The sequence below is a fragment of the Arachis stenosperma genome, chromosome 2, assembly GCF_014773155.1.
Source record: "Arachis stenosperma cultivar V10309 chromosome 2, arast.V10309.gnm1.PFL2, whole genome shotgun sequence".
In the NCBI taxonomy this organism is placed as follows: domain Eukaryota; kingdom Viridiplantae; phylum Streptophyta; class Magnoliopsida; order Fabales; family Fabaceae; genus Arachis; species Arachis stenosperma.
Window position 1 is genome coordinate 48,559,072 of NC_080378.1, and position 25,697 is coordinate 48,584,768.

The following is a 25,697-nucleotide window of genomic DNA, read 5'->3' on the forward strand; positions in this document are numbered from 1 at the left end:
TTCCCAGAAATTAAAGGAAATCAAAATTAGAGGGGAGAACGCCCTTACCGACAGTGGATCCCGGCAAGGCAGCGCTATCCGGCGACAGGGGCTCAATGACACAACCCCTAACAGCAGCGACGACAGTGACTCTATGAACGGAGACTGGGCACAGCAGTGCGAACAGTGACTCCTCCTTCTTCCTTTGTCTTCCTCCCTCCATGCGTCTGTCTCTCCTGCGCGTCCTCAGCATCGTCCGTGATGGGAGATGCGACGTGGTGGAAGCTAAAAATTGCCCGCTCGCGATGAAGACGATGATGGCAGCGCTTCCCTCGGCGACAGTAGAACACGAACTGACGGCGGTGATGGAGGCACAGCGATGCTCCTTCCTCGCCCAGCTCTTCCTCTCGCTTAACGTCTCCCCCTTTCTGACGGTGACACGACGGCGCGGCGGCAGTGATGCCCGCCGGCGCCATCCTCCTTCTTTCCCCCTCTCCTTCTCTTGCTCTTTGATTTTAGCTTCCCCCTTTCTTTTCCTTTCTTTCCCTCTCCGTTCTTCCCTTTCTCTTATTGTGTGTTTGTGCATCTTTGTGTTGTGTGTGTGCGTTTTTGTATTTGGGGAAAGGGGGTGTGCAGCTGGGAGGGTTTAGGGTTAGGATAAGTGAGGGTGAGTGAGTGTGGGTAGAATTAGGATAAAATTGGGGTTAAATTTTTTAATTTGAGAATTAGGATTTATTTTGGAAAAAAATATAAAATTAGAGATTTTTAGATAAATTGAGAATTGATCATTTTAATTAAATTAGAATATAGAAAGTATTAAATATTTATGAAAATTATATAAATTTTAATTAATTTTAAATTTAAAATTTTATCACTTTGATTTAATTACTTTTTGATAAATAATTTTTAAAATTGAAATTGTGAATAACTATAATAAATCACAAATAGTTTATTATTTATTTTTTAACAACCAGAAATTTTACAAGCTTAATAATGAGTGTTGGGTTATGGCGGGTTTAAGATTTTAGTAGAGAAAAAGAAAAAATCATAACTCTATATTTTGTTCTTAAAGAAGTTTTTTAAAAATTTATTTAAATTTAAAAATATGTTAAATTTTAGAGCGGTAAAGAAACAAAAAATAATATTTGTTATAAATTTATTTTAAGTAAGAGAAGGAGGGTGATCTAGTGAGCGGTATTACCTTTTGCAATAAGACAGTGTGACCTTGAGTGTGAGAAGTGGAGCCGTGAAGATAGTGAGAATGGACAAGGACAGTGAACAGTAGAATGAAGAGTGAAAGTGAGGGGTTAAAATCAGGATTTTTACTTTTTACATTTGTTTGTATTTTTCAATTTTAACTATTTTTATTTATGTTTAACAATTAATTCTTTTAATTTTAAAAAATTAATTTTTAGTCAACATTTAAGACATAATTATTAGTAAAAATTATATATTAGTTTTATAAAAAATAATTAATTAATACAAATAATATTTTAAAAAATTAAATTTTTAAAACAAAATAAAATTATTTTAAAGATTTAATATTTTTAAATAATTTTTTTAGTTAGAAAAATTCATGTATTTTATGACAAATAAATAATTTGTTATAAATAATAATGAATTTTGTGACAAATTAATTTTTTGTTATAAAATAATTAGAATTTTTGAAACAAATGGATATTTTGTTACAAAATATTTTAAACTTTTGCAACAACTTCATCTTTTGTTTCAAAATATTATATAATTTTGCAACAAAACACCGGTTCGTTACAAAAACCAATATAATTTGTAACAAAAAAATTAAATCGTTACAAAATATCAAAATATTTTGTAACAAATTATTTTGTTGTTACAAAATATTATTATTATGTAACAATTACTAATTTTTGTTACAAAAGAATAATTTTTTGTAACAATTTTAAATTTGTTACAAAGTTTTTGTTACAAATGTTCCATTTTCTTGTAGTGTAACATGTTGAGTCAATGATTCAAGTTATAGATATCTTAAATGGATAATTATGAAAGATAAATATATTAAAACACAAGTAATAATATATATGAAGGTAAATATATACGAGTTACTAATATAAATAACATTATTAACATAACGATTATAAGAAATGAAGATATGTGATGAAGCATTAGTAAAGCTAAGTTTATCGAAGAGTACTGATATTTACTCATATCGGCAAATTTTAAAATTGAAATATTCATTACCCAAATTAAATTATAAATTATTCATTATTAATAGATTATTAAAATTATAATTTCATTTATGTAAAATATCTTATTATAGCAAAATTATATAATAATCTTAATTGGTCCAAACTCAAATAATAACAGTAATTATCAAAATTAATTTAATTTTGCTTATTAAAATAGTTTCTAATAAATAATTCAAACTAATAGAATAAATTATAATTAATTTAAACTTTAATAATCATGAAATTAATGTAATTACTTTTAATAAAATAGTCCTCTAAGGATAATAAGTTCCAGTTAATAAAATAAAAGTTTAACTACTCTATCGATCCTGATAATTTTGCAAAATTTTTAATTAGGTTCTTATATTTTTTTTCCTTTTAATTGGGTCCTTGCACCAATTTTTTTTTTTTAATTAGGTCCCTCTTAACAGTAATTAGTTTAATATATAGGGACCCAATTAAAAAAAATTGGTGCAGAGACTCAAATAAAAGTAAAAAAAAAATATAAGGACCCAATTAAAAATAAAATTTGGTGCAAGGACTCAATTAAAAGGAAAAAAAGTATAAGGACCTAATTGAAAATTTCACAAAACTATAAAAATCAATAGAATAATTAAACCTAAAATAAATAGTAAATAATCTTTAATAAAAGATTCAAAAATACAGATTGTTACAATGTTATTATAAAAAGATAACACTACAACATTTTGGGTCTATGGCCACGATTTTTTTGGTCACGGTAAAAAACCATGACCATAGACCCTTTATGGTCACGGTTTTTTAGGGTGACCAAAAAAAAGCTATGGTCACGGTTTTTTTGGAAAGGGTGACCATAGAATACCTATGGTCACGGTTTTTTAAAAAATAGTGGCCTAAAAGGGTCTATGGTCACGGTTTTTAGGGGTGGCCTAAAGGGGTCTATGGTCATGGTTTTTTACAGTGACCAAAAAGGGTCTATGGTCACGATTTTTCAAAAAAGGGTGGCCTAAAGGGGTCTATAGTCACGGTTTTAGGGGGTGGCCTAAAGGGATCTATGGTCACGGTTTTTTACAGTGACCAAAAAGGGGCTATGGTTATGGTTTTTCAAAAAAGCGTGACCTAAAAGGGTATTTGGTCATGGGTTTGGGGGGTGACCTAAAGGGGGTCTATGGTCACGGTTTTGGGGTGGCCTAAAAGGGTCTATGGTCACGGTTTTGGGAGGTGGCCTAAAGGGGTCTATGGTCACGGTTTTGGGGGTGGCCTAAAAGAGTATATGGTCACGGTTTTAGGGGTGACCTAAAGGGGCCTATAGTCACGGTTTTTTACAGTGACCAAAAAGGGGATATGGTCACGGTTTCTCAAAAAAGGGTGACCTAAAAAGGTCTTTAGTCACGATTTTGGGGGGTGACCTAAAAGGGTCTGTGGTCACGGTTTTGGGGGTGGCCTAAAAGGGTCTATGGTCACAGTTTTGGGGGGGTGACCTAAAGGTGTCTATGATCACGAAGTTTTACAGTGACCAAAAAGGGTCTATAGTCACAGTTTTGAGGGTGACCTAAAGGGGTCTATGGTCACAGTTTTTTACAGTGACCAAAAAGTGTCTATGGTCACGGTCTTTTAAAAGAGTGACCTAAAAGGGTCTATGGTCACGGTTTTGGGGGTGACCTAAAGGGGTCTATGGTCACAGTTTTAATAATTTGAGTTTAAATTAATTAAGATTTTTATGTATTTTTTATAATTTTAAATATTTTATTTTTTAAACATTTTAATAATTAAAGCCTAATAATAATTTTACATGATTTATTTTAAATATTATAATTTTAAATTTAATTTTATAAATAAAAAATTTTTCACCATAGCCGTCCCTATGGTCTGGTCGTCTCTCTACTGTCCAACCGGTCGCCTCCAACCCTCTGTACACTCGCGAATCACAAGCTTTTCTGCGTCATTCGTCGCACGTCATGGTTCATCATGCTCATCTCCCATTATCCGTCGTTGCTGTAGTTGGAGGAAGCCCGTGTCACCGTCTTTCTCGCCGTTGCTGGAGAAGCCTGAGGAGACGGGGAGACAAAACATGAATGATGCCATCCGCGTCATTTCTTCGTGTATTTTGTTCCATCTTTAGCGCGCTGATTCCCTCTTGTTGGTTTTCTGCGCTTGTCAAAGTTCAAACCTTTCTCTGATTTGGATGGATCAAGTTCCAGTTTCTCAGAATTTGGTCTTCTAGGGTGTCGAGGATACTTGAACGTCATTGATTCTACCTCAAAGGTTTCTTCTTTTGTTCATTGTTTAATTGATGGAATAGCTTCTGGATTTTTGTTTTGTTTTTTTGTGGTTTGTTTGATTTATGCTATTTTAGTTGTGCTGGAAATACAAAAAGGGGTTTCTCTTATCTTTAGAGGAAAATTGATTGGGGGTGTTCTACTGTTCTCAGTTGAGGGTTAACTATAGTCAATTTACCTTAAAAAGAGTTATTTTAGTTGAAGTTAATTAATTAACTTCTATTCAAAGGTAGGTACAACAGCTATGATAATCCCTTGGAATCATATGACACAAAAATAAAAGTTTCATTAATGGTATATTTTTAATAAACTTCACAATTTTGTGATCATATTTTTGTTGACTTGTTGTGTTCTATGGTGCATGCCGAACAAAAAGCTCAAAGTATTGCTTTAGAATTACTTTTGGTTGATTAAATCGTGTAATTAGTTAGAAAATATCATATTAAATTCATTGTAGATCCTATACTAACTCTTTCTAATATGAAATTGTTTGCTGCCATGTGCTTACTATGTATAGTTTGGCTGATATAATTAGATGTTCTTTGCAGGCCTAATTAATTTGGATTCGTTAGCACATTATAGTTCTCTTACTAGTTATTTTCTGCAACCATTAAAATGTGCATTGGTGGCCTCTATGCCAATGGCAAGTTGGTGAGCATATAACAGCCTTTGTAAAATATGTGTCCTATGACATTATGTTATCTTCAACTTCCATTGCATTATTGTTATATTGATGTCAAATTTTTGTCAAGCTGAATTTGTGCCTTTCAATTCTGTTTCTGAATCTAAAAAGGAAGTCCATAATGTTGAATAAGTGCTCTTTCTCCATTATTAAATTACTCATGTTTGAAGTTGTTTGTGCTTGCCAAATTGGTTTTGTTGATAAATTGTTGTTGAGTTTATTTGCATGTTTCTAGGCTCAACGTGCAGGTTGCCTATTGAAAAAAATTATGTAAGTCATTGAGTTGCGTGTTTCACATCAAGCAGAAAGCATAAAAAATGTAAAATTAACTTTATATGTTCAATGCCTCCCTAGTAACTATTTGAGTGATTGGAACTACAGAGACCCTGCCTACCTCCTCTAACTTGATCCTTCCCTTGATTAAGATATGTCTGACTGTGGAACTTTGCTGCAGGGAATAGAAATGCATATGAGTTCTGTTGTTGAGAAGGTATTTCTTTATAGATCCTCATTTTTGTTAGAAGTTAAAACTTGAAGTTGTTATTTTCAGCATGATTAAGTAGCTCAAATTGATTGGACTGCATACTTTTTAAATTTAGTTAATACTATACTAGATACCTTTATAAAGTTGAAATTTAGCAAAACCAAATCTATTAGAATTCAAGTCACTAAATAAAAAAATCTATTTGAATTGTATGGCTGCTGAAATTAAGAGTAGGCTGCTGAAAATAAATATTATGAACTACTAACAAGCTTTTAATGATGTTAATTAAGGTATGCATAGCAAGCAAAAGAAAAGAAAATATCTTAGTTTGGCTATCTCTTTTCATTTATTTCTCTTTCTAAGAGTTAGGTAAAAAATGTGACTAATTTAACTTACATTTGCAGCTTGAACAAAGTAAATTTGAGGAGGAGAAGAAACTTGAAAATTAGGATTTTTTCAGAATCCAGATCTGTGAATTGGAAGAATAAGGAGCATACCTACCTAAGTTTTGTCGATTGCCAATCTAGAGCTTTTCAGGTTTGCTTTGTTGTTTATGTTGCTTCATTTTTTATTTCTATTTTCTTTTTACTTGTGCTATATTTATATTATTTGGTGCTTTATAGGAATTGAGAGCTGCAATGAAGTGTTAAAAACAAAAAAGAAGATACTCAGAGGATTTCAAGTACTTTGGTAATATATACTGTATCTCTTCAACTACTTTATTTTGTTTTATGATGTGTGATATACTATGATGTGGATGTGTGTTGGATAGTGTGTACTAGCTATTATATGTGTGATGTATATATGTTTTTATGATATGTTTTTTTTCCTAAGTTGAAGAAGAATAAATGTAGGTGTTTATGTCTAATGTGATTTTATTTTGCATGTTAATGAAGCAGGTGCTGAGCTTTCAAATGGTAAAGTGGCTGAAACAAAAGTTCTCAAGCATTGAGAAGAAAGAATAGCAATACCAGAAACAATCTATCCTAGCAGAGTCTAAGTTGTATTGTTGTCACACCTGTGGAATAATTCTGTTAATAGTGTCTATTTAGTGTTAGTATATATATAACTGTATAAAAATAAGATTGAGACAAGTGTATTCACTCAACTATATTGATATGTTAGCTAGTTATTTTAATTACAACTTATCTTAATTGTTAATTATCTTTTTTATTTTTAGATTTATTTTGTAATTATCATCATTTTGGAATATTATTATGCTTAAAAAAAATTTAAATCTCAAAAAATAAAATAGGCTATGGTCACGGTAAGATAAGGCTATGGTCACGGTTTTGTGGGGTGACCATAGATAAGCTATGGTCACAGTGAAAAACCGTGACCATAGATAAGGCTATAGTCACAGTTTTAAGGTGGGTGACCATAGAGGCTATGGTCACGGTGAAAAACCGTGACCATAGATAGGGCTATGGTCATGGTTTTAAAGAGGGATGACTATAGAGGCTATGATCACGGTGAAAACCGTGGCTATAGATAGGGTTATAGTCACGGTTTTAAGTGGGGTGACCATAGAGGCTAAACCGTGACCATAAATAAGGCTATGGTCATGGTTTTAAGGTGGGGTAACCATAGAACTATGGTCACGGCAAAAACCGTGACCATAGATATGGCTATGGTCACGGTTTTTATGTGTGACCATAGATTGCCCTATGGTCACGGTTAAAAACCGTGGCCTAAAGTGTCAGAATTTGAAAATTGTAACCGTGACCATAGGTAAAAAAAACTGTGACCATAGACCTATGGTCACAGCGAAATAGGTCACGATAAAAAACCGTGACCATAGGTCCAAAACCGTAACCATAGATCTATAGTCACCCTTTTCATTAGCTATGGTCACGGTTTTTTACCGTGACCATAGGTCTTTTTTTTTGTAGCGTAAAGATGGAAAAACTCCTCAATACTCTTTATTATCCCTAAACTTTTATACCAAAATTATTTGAGTTGATTAATTAAATTAATAATTTTTAATAAGGACCAAAAATAACAATTTAAAATATCATATTATAACAATCTTTCGTGATAAGAGCTCCTCCAAATAACATAAATATATGAACACTGTAAAAACTAAAATGGTCCAACTACATCTTAGCATGATGATTTTACTGGATAATGAATATAAAATTCATATATTTTTTTCTTAAAGAAATTTATATTTAACCATCAATTATGGAATAATAATCAAATAACAACGACGAAAGAAAATATCGAATTATATAACTTAGAAGACTAAAGGTATATCAATAAGAATTCGAGGTTTATAGTGAATTAGATGAAAACGATGTATGTAAGGGAATAGACTCGTCAAAATAAATTTAGTACCATATTTTTCACCATTACATTCTGCTTTACAAATGGTTGAGTCATCGATAATCAATATTACTGACGGTAAGGCCGATAGTAAAAATTTGACAGGAAACTGATATTAATAAATAAATTTAATATTTGTAACTACCAATGGGTTAATTATCGAATGTTTTTTTTTTTCGTTACAGAAGGTCCAGCTATTTGTCCTATCCATTTTTTTAATTGATCGAAATTTTGGAGTTAATATATAGGAATAAAATTAAATTTTACAAATAATTTCTATATAAATAAAGAATATATATATACTTCATTGACGAGTTCTTCATCACCATTGTTGGCGTCACACTTGATGGTGGGTCATCAAAGAATTCTTCACCATTGTTGGAGTGCTAGCTCCTCTAGCGTCCGAGTGTCACTAAAATGAGGCATGGGTGTCATACCCTATCTTTTAACACTTCATGATTGTACTAAAAATTTAGGTGTTATTTACCTCTAAATTTTTTTATTCTATACTATCTTTATTTAATATTGAGCCTTCGTGAATACGAACTGAAAATTTAGCCACGAAAAGTCCGTAATTTGAACCATTTAATAACAAATATATATATATATATATATATATATATATATATATATATATATATATATATCCTCGTAGCATTATATACATAGAGTTATTCAAAGATCCTCAAATATAAGTCCTATCCGGCCCCTCTAAAAACCAAAACAATAAACAACGAGGGGAAAATAAAATCTAACAACTCAACTTGTAAACGTAATTTTCTATGCTTCTGTAGCTCCGCACTAAACCTTCGCACATGTAGCTGAAAGGGGGTGGAGATAGAGGGTAAGAACTGAGGAGTTCTTAGTAGGGTCGGGGTGTATAATAGCTGGTAGCACAAATCCCCACACTTTCGTATAGCTGTACCAGCAAGTGCATTGAGTCGTACAAGTAATACCTGAGCGAGTCAGGGTCGATCCCACGAGGATTGTGGTTTGAAGCAAGCTATGGTTATCTTGCAGGTCTTAGTAAGGCGGATCATCAAGAGGTTCTTAGATTACAGAGTTTAGGATTATTTGGAATCAGTAATAAAGTATATAGTTGAGGATTGGAATTGCTTTGTCTTTCTGAATTAACTCTGGTAGTACTATTTCCTTTGCTTGTGAGTGATTTCTTCAATGGCAGGTTGTATATGATCAACGCGTTTTTTGAGAGGTCGTGAATACTCCTCCGGATCTGAACCTCAGGGTTAGTGTGGATATAGTCTACTTGAGGATGAAGCTCGTACAGTCCATTTTCCTTAATAATCCTACTGAAAATGCCATAGACAAGGTCGGATCTTTTGGATCAGAGAATGCTGCATCTTGGGTTCTAGCCTCTACCACAGAGACCCTAATCTCCCTGTAAATCGGCTGAACTGATGTCTCGAGAAGTCCCCAACAAAGTCGTGGATTAGCCGTCTGAGAGACGTATATTTAAGGTGGTGGTCGATGAAAGACGCACTCTGAACCCATGTAGAATATGATAACCTTATGTCAGTTCAACACATTCATATTGATGAAGAACAAACACACATCTTATAATTCATCAAACACGGATCGAAGAGAAATAGTAATACTTTTATTAGTTCATAAGACTCAGCAGGGCTCCTCCCCTCAACCTAGGAGGTTTAGAAACTCATACTGAAAGGAAAATACAAAGTGAAAAATGTGTATGATGCGTATTGTCTAATGATTATGTGAAATATACTTTAAATACTAAACAGATGACTAGTAAGGGTAAAACAGTCTATTTAGTGCTAAAATCCACTTTTGGGGCCCACTTGGTGAGTGTTTGGGCTGAGATTTGATGAGATCCACGTGCTAAGAGATCTCTAGGGCGTTGAACGCTGGCTATTAGGGGGTCTTCTTTGGGCGTTTGGATGCCGGTCTCTACTTTTGGGCGCTGGATGCCTGGAAGGGGCAGGAGACTGGTGTTGAATGCCAGTTTTGGGCCTTCTAATATGTAGCAAAGTATGAACTATTATATATTTCTGGAAAGCTCTGGAAGTCAGATTTTCATAGCATATGAGAACGCTTCATTTGGACTTTTGTAGCTCGAGAAAAGCTCTTCTGAATGCAAGTAGGTCAAATCTGGACAGTATCTGCAGTGCTTTCTCTGTCTCTTAATCAGACTTTTGCTCCAGCTCTTCAATTTTAACCAGAAAATACCTGAAATTGCTTAAAAATACAAAAAATAATATTAGAATCCAAAAAATTGAATTTGACTCTAAAACCTATAAAAACTTAATAAAAACTAAACAAAACACACTAAAAACTATATGAAAATAATGTCAAAAAGCGTATAAAATATCCGCTCATCACAACACCAAACTTAAACTGTTGCTTGTCCCCTAACAACTAAAAACAGAGTAGGATAAAAAAAATTAAGATACATTAAATTTCAAAGTTTCCAATGAAGCTCAGTTTCAATTAGATGAGCGGGACTTAATAGCTTTTTGCTTCTGAATAGTTCTGGCATCTCACTATCCATTGAAACTCAGAGATGTTGGCATCCTTAGGAACTTAGAATCCAGATGATATTATTGACTCTCCTAGTTAAGTTTTTTTAAAATCTTGAACACATCTTTTTAGAGTCTTGGCCGTGACCCTAAGCACTTTATTTTCCAGTATTACCACCGGATACATAAATGCCACAGACACTTTACCTGGGTGAACCTTTTCAGATTGTGATTCAGCTTTGCTAGAATCCCCAGATAGAGGTGTCCAGAGTTCTTAAGCACACTTTTTTGCTTTGGATCATGACTTTAACCGCTCAGTCTCAAGCTTTTCACTTGACACCTTCACACCACAAGCACATGGTTAGGGACAACTTGGTTGAGCCGCTTAGGCTAGGATTTTATTCTTTTAGGCCCTCCTATCCATTAATGCTCAAAGACTTGGATCCTTTTACCCTTGCCTTTTGGTTTAAAAGGTTATTATCTTTTTCAATCTGCCCTTCTTTCCTGCATTTTTGGGCAGTAATGGATTTTTCTGCTTTTTATTTTTTTCCTTTTTGCCATTTTTTTCTTTTTCGCATGTATATGTAATTTTTTTTCTTTTGCAACATGCTTTTTCTTTTTCTTTTGCTGCCTTTTCTTACTTCAAGAATTAATTTTTAGATTTTTTAGATTATCAATAATATTTTTCCTTTTTCCTTATTATTTCAAGAGCTAACATTCTAAAATTCCAACTTCAAATATGTATTGTGTTTAATAATATATTTAGAAAACAAAAGCAATGCCACCACATCAACATTATTAAACTATTCTTATTTTAAACTTGAAATTCATGTTTCTCTCAATTCTTTTCAATAAAAATTTTCTTTTAAGCAAGCTGAGAGATATATTAGAACATTTTACATCTTTAAGGCATAAATGCAAATGATCATACAACAAGAACAAGAGAAGAAATAAAACATAACAGAAAACAGAAAAATAATAAAAGGAATGGGAGTAAAAAAGGATGAATCCACCTTTAATGGTCGCGGCTAGTGCTCCTCCTTGAGGATCCAATGTGATTGTTGATCTCTTCTATGTCACTCCTTTGCCTTTTTTGTTCTTCCCTCATAGCCCTATGATCTTCCCTTATGGCTCTTTGATCTTCTCTTATTTCATTGAGGGTGATGGAGTGCTCTTGATGCTCCATCCTTAATTGCTCCATGTTAGTGCTCAGTTCTCCAAGAGAAGTCTGCCATTCATCCCAATAGTTTTGAGGAGGAAAATACATCCCTTGAGGCATCTCAGGGACCTCATACTGAGGCGGCTGCACAGGCTCTTGTGCAGGCTCTCTTGTTTGCTCCATCATCTTCTTGGTGATGGGCTTATCCTCCCCAATGGAGATATCTCCATTTATGACAATTCCATCTTAATTGCATAGATGACATATGAGGTGTGGGAATGCCAACCTTGCATTGGTGTAAGGCTTCTCAGCTATCTTGTACATCTCTTGAGGAATTACCTCATGTACTTCTACCTCACCTCCAATCATGATGCAATGGATCATGATGGCTCTGTCAACAGTCACTTTTGACCGATTGCTAGTAGGGATGATGGAACGTTGGATGAATTCCAACCATCTTCTAGCTATGGGCTTGAGGTCAGCCCTTCTTAGTTAAATATGCTTGCCTTGGGAATCCCTTTTCCACTGTGCTCCTTCCACACAGATATCTGAGAGCACTTAATTCAATCTCTGATCAAAGTTGACTCTCCTATTATAAGGATGAGGATCTCCTTGCATTAGAGGCAAGTTGAACGCCAACCTCACACTTTTCGGGTTGAAATTTAAGATTCTCCCTCAGACCATGGTGCTCCAATTTCTTGGATTTGGGTTCACACTAGTGTCATGGTTTTTAGTAACCCATGCATTAGCATAGAACTCTTGCACCATTAGAATCCCAATATCCTGAATGGGATTGGTTAGGACTTCCCAACCTCTTCTCCGGATCTCTCTTCGGATTTCTGGATACTCATTCTTATTGAGCTTGAAAGGGACCTCAGGGATCACTTTTTTCTCTGCCACTATTTCATTGAAGTGGTGTTGGTGGACTTTGGTGATGAATCTCTCCATCTCCCAAGATTCAAAGAGAGTGGCTATTGCCTTTCCTTTCTTCTTTCTAGAGGGCTCTCCAACCTTGAGTGCCTTGAATGGTAATGGAAAGAAAAAATGCTATGCTTTTCCAACACCAAACTTAAAACTTTGCTCGTCCTCGAGCAAAAATGAAGAAAGGAGCAGAATTAAGTAGAAGAAGAAGAAAATAGAAGGAGATGGAGGGAGAGAGAGGGCTCGGCCTTGTGGGTTTATGAGTGTGTGAGAGGTGTGTGTATGAAGGGTTATGAAGAGGGGTATTTATAGGAGTGGAAAAAGGGTATGGTTCGGCCATGGGTTGGGTTTTGGGTGGGAAATTTGATTTTAAAGTGGGTGGGGTTGATGGGAGTTATGATGGTTCGGGGAAGTTTTATGGATGTGATTGGGCCAGAGTTTATAGGAATTATGTTTGGAGAAGTGTGAAAGTAAGTAGGAATAAGTGGGCTAGGTGAAGATGCTATGGGTCCCACTGGTCCTGAGAGGCTAGGGAATCCAGATTCCCTACTTCTCTGCATTGGCATTTGAACGCCCAGGGGTTGCTCCCTGGCTGGCGTTCAACGCCAGCAATGCTTCCCATGAGGGGCGTTGAATGCCCAGCAGGGATACCTTGGCTGGCGTTCAACTTTAACACTCCATCCAGAGTGTTTTGTTTTTACTGCTGTGAATTCTGTTTCTCTTCTGATTGATGTACATGATCATGGCACAAAAAAATTAAACCAAATAAAAATAAATAATTAATTAATTTTGGGTTGCCTCCTAACAAGCGCTTCTTTAACGTAATTCGCTTGACGGTTAGTTCCTTATGGAGATGAGTATGGGTTTAGAATTTCACCCCTGACAGTGAACTTTCTTCTTGTCTTCTCATGAATGAGCTCTACATGCTCTAAAGACAGGATGCGATTCACTGTGTGTGGTAAGACTGGCTTCTTGGTGAAGACAACTCTCATGCCAGGTGAGAGGCCTTCAGTTGGGACTTTCTTATCCCTCCAGCCTTTAAGTACTTTCTTCCTAGTACCTTTGTGCTTAGAGCTTGTTGATGGCTGTCCAACACCAAACTTAGAATTGATGTGTGGGGGCTCTGTAGAACTCTACACAGAAAGAGAGGGTCGAAAGACTAGGTGTTGCACATTTATCTCTCTTTTAGAGGGAAAATTGGAATGAGGCATCTTGAATAAGATGTGATCCTCCCCTAGTTGTAGAGTCAATTCTCCCTTAGCCACATCAATGATTGCATTGGCAGTGGCTAGGAAAGGTCTTCCAAGGATGACAGAGTCATCCTTATCCTCTTCAATGTCTAGGACAATAAAGTTTGCAGGGATGTAGTGGTTTTCAACCTTCACCAGGACATGCTCTACTAAGCAATATGGCTTCTTCATTGTCTTGTCTACCATCTCTAATGAGATGTGTGCAGCTTGTACCTCAAGGATTCCTAGCTTATCTATTAAGCAGTAGAGGTTCTTCCTCCAGAGGCTTTGTACCAAATAACCTGACATTCAGCTTCATAAGAGCTCTTAAGTACCGAGAAACTTGTTCTTCCCTAGTGTCTTCATCCTCATCAAAGGATGAGTAGTCATCAGAACTTATACACTGCAGGAGTGCATTCAAAGGAACCATAATGGTCTTTATGGTTTTCTTTGGTTCTGGGATAGAGGTTTCTTGAGTGGGACTTAAGCACTCAAAGGGTGTATTTTTACTGACATTCAACGCCAGCTCTGATAGCTCTTTGGGCATTGAACGCCCTTGCTGTCCATCCTTACTGGCATTAAACGCCAGTCCCTCTAGCATTTTGGGTGTTGAACGCCCAGCAGGGATGTCCTTGTTGCGTTCAACGCCAGTTTCCTTGGGTGTGTGGGCATTGAATGCCCAGAGGGGGGTTCCTCACTGGCGTTTAGTGCCAGAGTGGTTCCATGGTTGGGTGTTGTACGATCAGTGAGGGGTTCCTCATTGGCATTCAGCGCTAGAAAGCTTATGTGTTTGGGCGTTGAATGCCCAACCAGTGCTCCCTGGCTGGCGTTCAACTCCAGGTCTGCTGCCAGGATGGGCGTTGAACGCCTAGTGAGGGGTTCCTCACTGGCGTTCAACGCCAGGCTTGTTGCTAGATTAAACCTTGTACGCCCAGTGATATATCCTTTACTAGCGTTCAACGCTACCCCATTCTCCTCTGATTCGGCCTCTACCTCCATGGTTATGACTTTGCATTCTTCTCTTGGATTCACTTCAGTGTTTCTGGGAAGAGTGTCAGGAGGAGTCTCAGGGATCCTCTTGCTCAGTTGACCAACTTGTACCTCTAAGTTTCTAATAGAGGACCTTGTTTCATTCATAAAACTTTGAGTGGTCTTAGAGAGGATGGAAACCAGAGTAACTAAGTCAGAAAGGCTCTGCTTAGAGGTTGATCCTTCCATAAAAGGTTAGGATGATTCCTTCATGAAGGATTGTAGGTGTTTCCATAGGGTTCTTGATAAACCACTATTTTATGGTTTATATTGTGTTTAATTGTGTGGTTTTATCATGATCCTTACCCACTTATTCATTAATTTAGCATGCATTTATATTTCATTCCTGAAATTATTACATGATTGAAAACTGCTTCCTAGAAACTTTTAATTATACATTTTAATTCTCTTTTATTCCATTCGATGCCGTAATTTGTGTGTTAAGTGTTTCAGGCTTTATAGGGCATGAATGAGTTGGAGATTGGAAAGGAAGCTAGCAAAAATGGAAGGAACACGAGAAATTGAGAAGATGACCAGCGAGAAGTGACGTGGCTGCCTGGCTCACGTGACCGCGCGGATTGGAAAAGCACAAGTGATGTGGAAGCGTGGACGACGCGAACGCGTGGCAGGGACAAACGCAAATGATGCGTCCACATGGATGACGCGATCGCGTGACGTCCGCGATCTGCATAATCTGCAGAATTTGCTGAGGGCCATTTTGGACCCTATTTTGACCCAGAACAGCAGACTAGAGCCAGAGATCATGCAGAAACCAGAGAGAATAATTCATTCTAGACAGTTTTAGTTTTTAGATCTAGTTTTTACTCCTCCTCTAGGTTTTCTCTCTAGACATTGATAGTTCTTAGGATTTTATTTTTCTACCACTTTTTGCATTGGGATACTGAGAAGAGTTATTACCTCATCAAGACTTCGTCATTCTAGTTCATTTTCTTTACTTGGCTTTACTCTTCCATGTCTTTGCTTTGCTTAATTTTACCATTGGAATATTTTTAGGATTATTTAATACAAGGATTACTTTTATTTTTAATTGATTATTTTGATTTTTATTTACAATGTCTTTCTTCAATTCCCTTTCACATGTTATGAATTTTACATTCACAATGAGCGAGTAGTTCCCTAACTTGATGGGGAGTTGATTGAAAGGAACCCTTGAGTTGGAAGGCTTAAAAGAAAGATTCTAATTGGGTTTATTGTTGGATTGCCCTCTAGTCACTAACACCAATCCCTTTTAATTAAGTGGGTTGCAACTTGTGAACGGACGTAGCATTCCAACTTGTTTGACTTTCCCTTACCTAGTAAGAGATAACTAAACGGGATAACCTTTAATTATCAATTAATCTAGAGAGTAATTCAACAATAATGGGGCTTCCAACTAATCAACTCCCAGTCAAGGCTTTTATTTACATTATTCAAATTCTCCAATTTAATTTCCTGTTTACTCAACTCAAACCTTTTTGAAAACATATGATTAATAAAATAGCACACTTTTCTGCAACTCGTTGGGAGACAACCTGGGATTCATACTCCCAGTATTTTAATTTCAAATTTCTGCGACACCTTCTTAAATTGATAAGTGGATTTCTGGTGAGTTAAGAACTATACTTGCAACGTATATATTTTAATAATTTTTAATTCGCCAATTTCTGCTCGCATCAATTTTTGGCGCCGTTGCCGGGGAGTTGCAATAGAGTGATAAAGTTATTAATTAGAATTTATTTATTTACATTTTATTTTATTTTTGTCACTATGAGCTGTACGTTTCTTTCGTTAAATGACGCGTTCACTTCCTGATCCAAGCTTGTCAGTATTTGACCCTGAAATTGAAAGAACTCTTTCACGTATAAGGCAAGCTAGGCGTCGGCGACTCCTCTTTGAAGACGAACCTGAACCGTCATCTAAGGAAGAAACAAGCTCCCTCTCTACTGATCCAGTTCATTTACGTGCAGGTGACATGGCAGCGCCCAGAAGAGTCACTATCCAGGAGGAAGGAGCCCCTGATTTTACGCTCCAACCATTCCAGGCACACCACCCAGCAGTAGCTATAAATTTTGAAATAAAGTCTTCACTACTCAACTTGATGCCCAAGTTTAATGGCTTACCTGCTCAAGAGCCTATTAAGCATCTTAGGGATTTCCAGACTGCTTGTTCTACTGTTAAGTGTAATGGCACTGATGAAATCTCTATTCTGTTGAAAGCCTTCCCGTTTTCTTTGGAGGGAAAGGCAAGAGAGTGGTACTACACTCAACCCCTAGCAAATGTATCCAACTGGGATACACTCAAAAAAGAATTTTTGGAAAAATTCTTTCCATCTGAAGTTACTGATAAACTGAGAAAAGACATTTTCACGATTGTTCAGGATGACAACGAGACTCTCTTTGAATACTGGGAGCGCTTCAATAATCTTCTGGAAGCATGCCCCTACCACAGGATTGACAAGATAGTGTTACTTAGTTATATTACACAGGGCATGAGGCCCCAAGATAAGACCACATTGGAAAGTGCTAGCAATGGGTCTATGAAGAAGTACAAGACCACTAATGAGGCATGGCAATTGATCAGCGACTTAGCTGAATCAACTAGGAACCACAGGCAGAAACAAGGCCGTTCAAAAGCCGTTGCTGAAGTATCCTCTAGCAGAGAGACTACTGCTCTAGCTCAGAGTATCTATGATATGACCAACTTGCTGAAGTAGATGCAATTGAATCAACAACAAGTTCAGTAAGCTCAACCTCTTCCACCACAGCAAAGCCAACAGTTAGTCCCACAGAGAGCTTGCAGAGTCTGTGCTGATTATAGCCATTATACCGATGAATGCCCGCAGCTCCAACAGGAAGACAACATGGTGGCATCCACTCATAACTTCTATGACCGCCCCAACCAAGGGTATAATCAAGGTGGAAATCATAATCATGGATGGCAGGACAATTCTAACCAGAATTGGAGGGACAACAATAACAGAGGAGGCAGAGATAATCAGGGAAATCAGAGGTGGAATAATAACAACAACAGGCAGCAGAATCAACCTTACAGAGCACCTCACCTGAGGCGATTCCAAGGACCACAGAATACCCAACAGCAGACCTCTCAATTTACTCATCCTTCTTCATCTCCTAATGAATAGTTACTACAATCTTTTGAGCGAAGACAATAGGCCATGGAAAATAACATTATGAATAGCATTAATGCCAGTCTGAATGGTCTGACCTCTACTTTGCAAGCTCTTATTTCACAGATTGGATCAATGCAAAATTCCAGCAACCAACCTTCAAGCTCCACTGGAATCCCCTCTCAACCATTACCCAATCCAAAGGGGGGCATTAATGCCATCACCCTAAGGTCTGGAACCACACTGCAGGAGAGGAATCAAGAGGAGCCAAGCCCACCAGAACACGCCTCAGCTGAAGAGGTAGTAGAAATAGAAGATGTTGAAGAGGAAGAGGACATACAGGACATAGCTGAAGAAGAAGAAGCTCAACCACAGGAGGAAGCACCAAAAGGCGCAGACACTGCAGAAAACACCACTCCCATTCCATTTCCACAACTTGCAAGGAAGCCCAGGAAGCAGCTGGAACCCGATCCCAAAATGGTAGAAATATTCAAAAAGGTTGAGGTAATTATTCCTCTTTTTGATGTTATTCAACAGGTACCTAAATATGCAAAGTTTCTAAAAGATTTATGTATGCATAAAGACAAAATTAATGAATTAGAAACTATTCCTTTAGGTAGTTCTATATCTGCTTTAATGGGAGGATTACCTGAAAAGTGTAATGACCCAAGTCCTTGTATAGTTAGTTGTACTATTGGTGGTGTAGTAATTTATGATTGCATGTGTGATTTAGGAGCATGTGTTAGTATAATGCCTTTGTCTATATATGATATTTTGAGGCTCCCTCCCTTAAAAAGGTCGGCAGCTCATTTTGTGTTAACAGATAAAAGCATTATTACAGTGGCTGGAGTTGCTGAAGATGTTTTAGTAAACATTAAAGGGCTCAGATTCCCCCACTGATTTTTATATCCTGGAGATGCCCCATAATGACTCAGATAAGCCATCATCAATCCTACTTGGAAGACCATTCCTGAAGACATCAAAATTCAAATTGGATGCTTTTTCAAGAACATACTCTTTTGAAATAGATGGCCGAATGGTAATCTTCAATCTGAATGGAGTCATAAACAACCCTCCAGAAGATCATTCTATCTTCCAATGTGATGTCATAGATGAAACTGTAGCTGAAATTCACCAGGAAGAGTTGGAAGAAAGGTACACAAGACAAGGTCCAAGTGTAGGGACCCTCTTAACTGACAATAAGGGCACTTCGGCATTTTCACAAGCTCCAGACAATCCAAAGCCTGTCCATGATCAGAAGTTAGAGTTGAAGCCCCTCCCTCCACATCTCAAATATGCTTATCTTGAAGATGAGCAGAAGTTTCCAGTTATCATTGCACAGGACCTCACTTCTCAGCAGGAAGAGCAGTTACTTAGTGTGCTGAGGAAGCACAAGAAAGTAATTGGGTGGAGTTTAGCAGACATAGTAGGCATTAATCCTCAAGTTTGTGAGCACAGGATATTTTTAGAAGAAGGAGCAAGACCTGTTCGCCAACCCCAAAGAAGATTGAACCCCACCATTTTAGAGGTTGTCAAGAAGGAAGTGACCAGACTATTAGAGGCATGTATTATCTATCCCATTTTAGACAGTGAATGGGTTAGCCCAGTACAAGTGGTGCCCAAGAAGTCTGGAGTCACTACAGTGAAGAATGAGCATGGAGAGCTCATAGCAACCAGAGCACAGAATGCCTGGAGGGTCTGCATTGATTACAGGCGTCTCAACCAAGCCACCCGTAAGGATCACTACCCACTTCCATTCATTGATCAAATGCTGGATCGCCTGTCAGGTAAATCACATTATTGCTTTTTAGATGGTTACACAGGCTATTTCCAGATTCATATAGCTCCTGAGGATCAGGAAAAGACTACCTTTACATGTCCTTTTAGGACTTATGCTTACAAGAGAATGCCCTTTGGCCTGTGCAATACACCAGCTACCTTCCAGAGGTGCATGATGAGCCTTTTCTTTGATCTTATTGAGGACTGTATGGAGGTTTTTATGGACGATTTTAGCGTTTATGGTGATTCTTTTAGCCTTTGCTTAGATGGATTATCTAGAGTATTAGATAGATGTGTCACTATAAACCTTGTATTAAATTTTGAAAAATGTCATTTTATGGTTAAACAAGGAATTGTACTGGGACATGTTATATCTAATACTGGCATTTCTATAGATCCAGCAAAGGTGGATGTTATTTCTAGTTTGCCTTACCCCTCTTCTATGAGGGAAGTCCGTTCATTCCTTGGCCATTCAGGTTTTTACAAGAGATTTATTAAGGACTTTAGTAAGGTAGCACTTCCCTTATCCAGATTACTGTAGAAGGATATTGACGCGACCGCATGGCTCACACGACCGCGCGGATTAGAAAAGCACAAGTGATGCGGAAGCGTGGACAACGCGAACGCGTGGTAGGGAAAAACGCAAATGACGCGTCCGCATGGATGACGCGATCGCGTGACGTGCGCGATCTGCATAATCTGCAGAATTCGCTGAGGGCCATTTTGGACCCTATTTTGACCCAGGTTTCGGCCCAGAACAGCAGACTAGAGCTAGAAAACATGCAGAAACCAGAGAGAACAATTCATTCTAGACAGTTTTAGTTTTTAGATCTAGTTTTTACTCCTCCTCTAGGTTTTCTCTCTAGAGATTGATAGTTCTTAGGATTTTATTTTTCTACCACTTTTTGCATTGGGATACTGAGAAGAGTTATTACCTCATCAAGACTTCGTCATTCTAGTTCGTTTTCTTTACTTGGCTTTACTCTTCCATGTCTTTGCTTTGCTTAATTTTACCATTGGAATATTTTTAGGATTATTTAATACAAGGATTACTTTTATTTTTAATTGATTATTTTGATTTTTATTTACAATGTCTTTCTTCAATTCCCTTTCACATGTTATGAATTTTACATTCACAATGAGCGAGTAGTTCCCTAACTTGATGGGGAGTTGATTGAAAAGAACCCTTGAGTTGGAAGGCTTAAAAGAAAGATTGTAATTGTGTTTATTGTTGGATTGCCCTCTAGTCACTAACACCAATCACTTTTAATTAAATGGGTTGCAACTTGTGAACGGACGTAGCATTCCAACTTGTTTGACTTTCCCTTACCTAGTAAGAGATAACTAAACGGGATAACCTTTAATTATCAATTAATCTAGAGAGTAATTCAACAATAATGGGGCTTCCAACTAATCAACTCCCAGTCAAGGCTTTTATTTACATTATTCAAATTCTCCAATTTAATTTCCTGTTTACTCAACTCAAACCTTTTTGAAAACATCTGATTAATAAAATAGCACACTTTTCTGCAACTCGTTGGGAGACGACCTGGGATTCATACTCCCAGTATTTTAATTTCAAATTTCTGTGACACCTTTCTAAATTGATAAGTGGATTTCTGGCGAGTTAAGAACTATACTTGCAACGTATATATTTTAATAATTTTTAATTCGCGAATTTCTGCTCGCATCAGTTCTCCCATGTAATTCACCTCCTCCGTGGTGGTTTGATCAAGATCATAAGCTTCTATTTCAGAAGAAGCTTCCTGAGTATTGCTAGCTGCAGTTTGTATCCCAGTCAGATACTGAGAGATCATGTTGACCTGTTGGGTCAAGATCTTATTCTGAGCCAATATGGCATTCAAAGTCTCAACTTCATGAACTCCTTTCTTCTGAGGGATCCCATGGTTTACAAGATTCCTATCAGAAGTGTACATGAATTAGTTGTTTGCAACCATCTCAATGAGTTTTCTAGCTTCTATAGGTGTTTTCTTCAAGTGGAGTGATTCACCTGCAAAGCTGCCCAATGAGATTTTGGACATCTCAGACAAGCCATCATAGAACACGCCTATGATGGACCATTCTGAGAGCATGTCAGGAGTACATCTCATGACCAGTTACTTGTATCATTTCCGAGCTTCATAGAGGGATTCACCTTCTCTTTGTCTAAAGGTTTGGATATCCACTCTAATTTTGCTCATTCTCTGAAGGGGAAAGAATTTAGCTAGAAAAGCATTAACCATCTTTTTCCAAGAGTCTGAGCTTACTTTTTGTTAGGCATCCAACCATAGCTTAGCTTTGTATCTTACAGCAAAGGAAAAGAGCATAAGCTTGTAGACTTTAGGATTAACTCCATTAGTCTTTATAGTATCACAGATCTATAAGAATTTAGCTAAAAACTGATGTGGATCTTCCATTGGAAGTCCATGGAACTTGCAGTTCTGCTGCAAAAGAGAGACTAACTGAGGCTTAAGCTCAAAATTGTTAGCTCTAATGGCTGGTACAGGGATACTTCAGAGGTAGGCATGGTGTAGTCACCAAGGACCTTTCTTGCTTTCTCTTGAGGTTCGGCCATGTCTTCCCTTTATTGTTCAAAACATTCTGAAAGGTCTCTTCCGGAGTGTTGTGCTTTAGCTTATTGTAAACGCCTCCTTAGAGTCTTCTCAGGTTCAGAATCAGGAGTCAAGAGAAGTTCTTTATCCCTATTCCTAGTCATAAACAAGAAAAGAAGAAAGAAAGAAAAGAAGAAAGCTTTTTATGCTACTTGGACCAAAGAGCTTCCAGTTAGATGTGAAGAGAGAAGAAGAAGATATAATAAAAATAAAAGAAGTAAAAGAAGAATACTTTGAAAATAGGGGATAGGATTTCGAATTAATAGAAGAAGAATTAGAAATAAAAGAGATAAATAAGAATTAAAATATTTTTGTTTTAATTTTATTTAATAATTAAATTCAAAAATTAAGTTAATAATTTAAAAAGAATTGAAAATTAGTTAGTGTATTTTCGAAAAAGAGAAGAGAGAAATAGGAGGGAGTTTTCGAAAATTAAGAGAGAGAAGAGTTAGTTATGAAGTTTTGAAAAAGAGGAGAGAGAAGATGAATAATTAATTAAGAAAAGATTTAAGTTTTAAAATAAGATAAGAGATAAGATAGGAAAAGATTTGAATTCAAAAATTTGAAATAAGAAAAGATAAGAAAAGATAAGATAAGAAATTAAAAAGATTTAAAAAATGTTTGATTTTAAAATTGGAAGTTAGAAAAGATAAGATAAGAAACAAAAAAGATTTGAAAAAGATAAGATTTTGAAATTTGATTTTAAAAAGGATTAGATTTTGAAATTTGAAATTTGAAAAAGATTTGATTTTTGAAAACTTGAAAACTAAGATAAGATAAGATAAAAATTTTAAATTGAAATCTGAAATTTTAATGCTAATTTCGAAAATTATGTCAAAATTAAGCTAGAAAAGATATTTTTTATTTTTGAATTTAATGATGAAAGAGAAAAACAAGTAAAAGACACAAGACTTAAAATTTTTAGATCTAATGCTCCTTATTTTCAAAAATTTTGGAGGGAAACACAAAGAAAAACCAAACTTAAAAATTTTAAGATCAAACACAAAGAAAACTCAAGAACACTTTGAAGACTAATAAGAACACAAAGAACAAAACTCAAGAAATTTAAAGAACACAAGAACACACAAAGAACACCAAACTTAAAATTTTTTGAAAACCAAAACACAATTTTCAAAAATTAAAAGCAAAGTAACAAGAAGATACCAAACTTAAAAACTTGACACAAGATTTAACCAAAGAAACTATTTTAAATTTTTTTTTTCTGAAAGAAAGACTCAAAAATATAGAAAACTATGTGGGACACAAACAAAGACTCAAAAGAAATGAAAATTTAATCAAGAACAAACACAAAATACTCAAACAGAAAGCTAAGGATGCTTGAAAATAAACTGCTTGAAAAATGTTTTAGGAAAAGTTTTAAAATTTTTGTAATTGAAAAACAGGAACATGTAAGACTCAAACCAAGAACAAAGATTAAAGAAAGAAAAAAGAAAAATATTTTTGAAAAACTTTTTTGATTTTTTATCAAAAATTTGAAGAAGAAGAAAATAAAAATAAAAGACTCAAATAAAATAAAATAAAATAAAATAAAATAAAATAAATTACCTGATCTATGGAGCAAGACAATCCATCAGTTTGTCTAAACTCAACAATCCTGGCAACAGCGCCAAAAACTTGGTAGCACGAATCCCCACACTTTCGTAGAACTGTACCAGCAAGTGCACTGGGTCGTCCAAGTAACACCTGAGCGAGTCAAGGTCGATCCCACGAGGATTGTGGTTTGAAGCAAGCTATGGTTATCTTGCAGGTCTTAGTCAGGCGGATCAAGAGGTTGGTGAATTACATAGTTTAGCATTATTTGGAATCAGTAATGGGAATATAGTTGAGGATTGGAGTTGCTTTGTCTTTCTGAATTAACTCTGGTAGTACTGTTTCCTTTGCTTGTGAGTGATTTCTTAAATGGCAGGCTGTATGTGATCAACGCCTTTTTTGAGAGGTCATCAACACTCCTCTGGATCTGAACCTCAGGGTTAGTGTGAGTCCAGTCTACTTGAGGGTGAAGCTTGTACAGACCATTTTCCTTAATGATCCTACTCAAAACGCCACAAACAAGGTCGGATCTTCCGGATCAGAGAATGCTGCACCTTGGGTTCTAGCCTCTACCACAGAGAACCTAATCTCCCTGTAAATCGGTTGAACTGATGTCTCGAGAAGTTCCCAACAAAGTCATGGATTAGCCGTCTGAGAGACGTATATTCAAGCTAGTGGTTCATCATTGTCTGATGAAAGATGCACTCTAAACCCATGTAGAATGTGATAACCTTATACAAGTTCAACACATTCATATTGATGCCAAGGCATCTTAGGCTAGTTTCACTAGCCTTTTTCTTTTATTTTTAGTAGATTTATGCACTTTCTTGAGCTATAAGTAAGCATTTGGATTAAAAGTTCATGCTGGTGCACGAAATTGTGATCATCAACAATGGCGCCAATAGACTTGGTGCTCTCAAACGTCAATCACACTTTGTCACAATTTCGCACAACTAACCAGCAAGTGCACTAGGTCGTCCAAGTAATACCTTATGTGAGTAAGGGTCGATCCCACGGAGATTGTTGGTATGAAGCAAGCTATGGTCATCTTGTAAATCTCAGTTAGGTGGATTCAAATGATTATAATGGTTTTCGAAAATATAAAGATAAATAAAGCATAAAATAAAGATAGAGATACTTATGTAATTCATTGGTGGGAATTTCAGATAAGTGTATGGAGATGCTTTGTCCCTTCTGAATCTCTGTTTTCCTACTGCTTTCATCCAATCCTTCATACTCCTTCCCATGGCAAGCTGTATGTAGGGCATCACCGTTGTCAATGGCTATTTCCCATCCTCTCAGTGAAAATAGTCCAAATGCTTGTTACAACATGGCTAATCATCTGTCGGTTCTCAATATTGTCAGAATAGAATCCAATGATTCTTTTGCGTCTGTCACTACGCCCAACACTCACGAGTTTGAAGCTCGTCACAGTCATTCAATCCCTGAATCCTACTCGGAATACCACAGACAAGGTTTAGACTTTCTGGATTCTCAAGAATGCTGCTAATGGATTCTAGCTTATACCACGAAGACTCTGATATCACGAAATGGAAGGCTCGGTTGTCAGGCGAGGGCAACCATGTGTCGTGCATCAGGAATCCAAGAGATATACACTCTAGCTCTCGCTTGTAGAACGGAGGTGGTTGTCAGGCACGCGTTCATAAGGACGGATGATGATGAGTGTCACGGATCATCACATCCATCAGGTTGAAGTACGAGTGATATCTTAGAACAAGAATAAGCTTAATTGAATAGAAAATAGTAGTAGTTGCATTAATACTCGAGGTACAGCAGAGTTCCACACCTGGCATTGAAACTCTACCATTGAAAATACATAAGTGATAATGGTACAGGCAT